The sequence below is a fragment of the Grus americana genome, chromosome 2 (assembly GCF_028858705.1).
Source record: "Grus americana isolate bGruAme1 chromosome 2, bGruAme1.mat, whole genome shotgun sequence".
In the NCBI taxonomy this organism is placed as follows: domain Eukaryota; kingdom Metazoa; phylum Chordata; class Aves; order Gruiformes; family Gruidae; genus Grus; species Grus americana.
In genome coordinates, this window is record NC_072853.1 from 26722448 (window position 1) to 26726506 (window position 4059).

Consider the following 4059-nt stretch of genomic DNA (forward strand, 5'->3'; position numbering starts at 1 on the left):
CTATAATTAGCATAATAACATTTTCTTGAGCATTTTTCTCTTGCAGAGTCAAGTGTAGGTGCTGGCATGTGCTGTTATGTGACATGGGAAACAGAACTGGAGATTTGGGGAAAATAACCTTGGACAGATAGAGAAAGTAATGTAAAAGCTGAGAGCGGAAAAGCAACTGCTGAAGTGAGCCTCAAAGAAAGAACCAGGAAGAAAGTTAAAAGGTGTCCAGAAGAGAGAAGCAGTGAACACTTTGAACTTAAAGGAGCTGAATCCAACATGGGTCACTGCAAGGTGACCACTGCCAGGCCCCCAAGACTCCCAGGATGTTTAAGAGATTGGTGAGATCCTGCTACAAAACATGTGCTTGGCTTTGTATAGTTGAGGATGTATCTTGTGAAATTAATCTGTCTCTATCTCAGGTGCGAAGTGCCCGCTACACAGATTTGCCACTTTAGCAACAAGGGCCGATTCTGCTCTCAAAACCACTTGAGTCTGTGGAAAAATGCAAAGTCAAAGCAGAGTAAGTCATACCAGAACCTGTGCTGCAGCAGCTCTACTAACTTTTGTGAAATAAAGAGGATATTGAAACTGGCATGAGTTTTCAGCACAGAATGCATTCATTTCAATTGACATACTGGGAATGGACAGTTTATACCAATAAAGTACTTGTTAACTTATAGGATGCACAAATTAATTATGGCACTCTCTTGTACTTAATTGTTTTCTGACTGCTATCAGTTTTATGGTCTCTGATTTATGTCCCTTCTCAAATACATTTGATATTATATACATATAATAGTATGTATTTTTCTCTTTCTTTAACTCATTAACTTTCTGTTTTGCTTTTTAGACCAATTTCTTCCTGGGATTGTTCCAGCATGGGTTTTCTGTAAGTTTTGTCTTTTAAAGGTAATTTAGGGCTTTCATAGTGAAAGTTCAGTTTCATTGCTTAAAAAAGACCTTGTTATATAGGAACAAAAAAATGACTGCTCTGCTAACCTTTTTTTTTTTTTTTTTCCTTCTTTCCCCACTTTGGTTATTAAACAAGTCTTCTGGGGATTATATAAATTCAGAGATTCTTGAACTTCTGCCAGAACCGTGGTACACTTCCAATGGGTATATATAATTCTTTAATGCCTAGAATGCAGCTGGATATGTTGGGTTTACACATACCCAGAGTCTAATGCACATTATCTGCTCCAAAACCGATTCTCTGTTTTGCCATAACTCTTACTAGATTGTTATACAATAAAGAGCCAGGTGCCAACAATCTTAGCAATGATGCCCCAGTTAAATCTGCTTTAGATGAAAGTGCACCTGCCAGAAATATTTCCCAGGACATGCAATCATTTAGTCTACAAATTCAAATAATGCTTATTCTCTTGGTTAAATTACACCTAGAAGTCTAGTCAGATACATAAAGAAAACTTGGTAGATATGCCAAAAAATGAATAAATTGGAGTCTCTGATCACTGGTACAGATTTTACAGCCCTGGAGCTCCATGAATTCCAGTGGACTTACTTCAAATTTATACCATTTAAGCATGAAAAGGCTTGGAATCACTTGTAAGAATTTTCTGTTATTGTCTGGAAAAATATTTGCAAAGGTGCGTTCTCCAGCAATTTTATTGCATCGTGTGCAGTAGTAACACGTACGTGGCTTCTGTGCCTGTCCTGAACCCTAGTTTTCAGATTTTGGGGCTGGATAACTTTCTAACCACAGACTGTTTCTAAGCTCACCAAGTGAAAGGCTGTGTGCTCTGCAGGGGGAATTTAATGCCTTTAATGCACACCAAATTTCCCCACTGACTTTGCTGTGTAACAACGCAGGGCACCAAGTCACCAAAGGTAGTCTACCTTTTGTTAGAGCTTTTGTTGAAGAGTTACAACTTAGGCTTGGAATATAACATTCAAGCCTAAATGCTTCTTTCTGTAAACTGGTGTAAACTAAACATTATTCCTCAGAAATCACCCTCTTGAAGAGTCTGTTTACTCCCACTGAATATATTAGGAGTTAACCTGAATTTAGGTGGTGATGGTACACACCGTGTTAAAATTGGCTGGGGGAGTAGGTGCCTTAGAGAATTAAGGAGTACAGAGAACTTTGTTTGCAGACCTGTTCATATCCAGATTCTGGATGACTGAAAGTTATTATTGTCACATAGCCATGAAACATTAGATCATCTTATGTCATTTCCTGCACAGGCTTATGCTAACCAGAGTTGTCTAATTAGGACTCCTGCTGAGATGTCCAGGAGAAAGGAAGCACTGGATGGCAGACAGACTGGTTTAAGTTCTCAAGCCTTATTGCCATCATGATGTCCACGATTAAAAGTGTGTTTATAGACTACCATGGGGAACCCTTCTCTGCCTTTGCCCACACTGTGGAGGAACACTGTGCCCCTCTTGCAGGATATGCTTTACTATCTGATTTTGATGGTTTTGCTTGACAGCCGAAAGCCAGTTTTATGCTGTGTGTGCAGTAGGTGATAATAGGTCTTCTTGAATGGTCTTAAATTATCTAATGGCATAATTAGGAATTAAAATTCAGAGATTATCCCAGTTCAAACTTCAGGTAATTTTAACATTTCATTTTTCAAACCATTACAGAATCTTCAAAAGTCTCTGCTTGCTTTATTACATTATGAGTAAAACGTCTGTGTGAGGATGAAGTAACAACAAGTTTTCAGAAGTTTTTGAGTAAAAGAGAATGTAAGTATAATAGTATTTTTTCCCCATGATGATAAAGAACTAATTAAAACAAATGAATAAATGGTTTTACTCACATAATTTTACGTAAGTGTAGCATGGCTTGCTGTGGTAGCCAGCAGTGGCCGTGCTCTAGAGACATGCAGACTCTTCTGCTGAAGAGTTGGACCAGTCCGGCTTCTAATTAGTCTTACTCCAGCTTCTTTTTTGCTTCCAATGTCTGCTTGAGTAAAATTCAACTGTTCATTTTCATCTTCAAGCAATCCTAATGAAAATTAGTCCAGTGGTTCCTACTGCAATGCTCAGGTATTCCAAACCACAGTTTGTTATCCCTGATATGTGGAACTGAGTTGAATGGTGAAAACTATGGACACCCTCATGGTCTGTGAGAAGCTTTCAGGGGCGACTGTGCTCTGCAAATTCCAACATTGGTGAGTGATTTCTTCTTTCAGCTATCCTCCATGACCCATCTGATGGACTACCTGTAGTGCCAGAGGAGAGCTTGGGGTGAGTTCCTTCACTGGGGTCTGGACACCTTGCTTTGCCCCAGCAGGACAGAAAGTGGCCCTCACCTGAGACAGCGTTAGTGTTAGAGGTGTAGGATCAGCATACCTGATTTCAGGCCTACCTGCCTTCTCGCCCAAAGACAGGATTAGGGGGGGGGCTACGAATGAGGAGGCTCTGCTGTGCTGGGGTAGCCCTTGACTAGCAGATGTTCCCTTAGGTCTTAGGCCAGCAAATATAAAATCTGAGTGGCCCTAAGTGTCTTTTGACAGAACTGGAACTGGGAGTGGGGTAGAAGTAGATCCAGAGTCAGGGGATCAAAACTGATTTCTGTGCAGCAGGTTTTCCTTAGCTATACCCAGCAGATCCTGGGCACAGCTGAGAATATAAAAAGCTATAAACATGTTAATGCTGGTAATATTGCCTGTTCTTTTGGCACTTAGCTTCCCTCTTGGAGGAAAGCCAGCTCATCTTTTGATTTTTTTCTGTTATAGATTCTCCTGAGATGCTACATACTCAGGTCAGGCTTTGTGATTTGTGTTAAACTGGTGTAACTGAGAGTAAATCTATTAATTTATTTCAATGCAGGAAGGAAGAATATGAACCCTTACTGCTATTGCTGAATCAGTAAACAGAGGTTAATAAATTTTGCCACTCTGTAGATGTTTTCTGCAGACCAGAACCCAGGAAAAACTTAAAGGTACTTGCATGACTTTAAGTACGAGTGAATTCAATATGCAATTTTAAATTTGCAATATTTCAGGTATCTGTGGAAGAAAACAGACATCATAGGTTTTTTTATTGTAATTCTGAAGCTGGGAACTTGAAACCATTTTTGAGTGACTAAGTTTTGCT

General features: G+C 39.6%; 1 long non-coding RNA gene across 1 annotated transcript; it reads left to right on the forward strand.

The window, feature by feature from the left end:
* Nucleotides 1-454: 454 nt before the first annotated feature.
* On the forward strand, nt 455-2664 carry LOC129202318 (uncharacterized). Its single transcript, XR_008575681.1, has 3 exons — nt 455-511; nt 842-880; nt 2602-2664. It is a non-coding gene; the product is annotated as an uncharacterized LOC129202318 (long non-coding RNA).
* The last annotated feature ends 1395 nt before the right edge of the window (nt 2665-4059 follow it).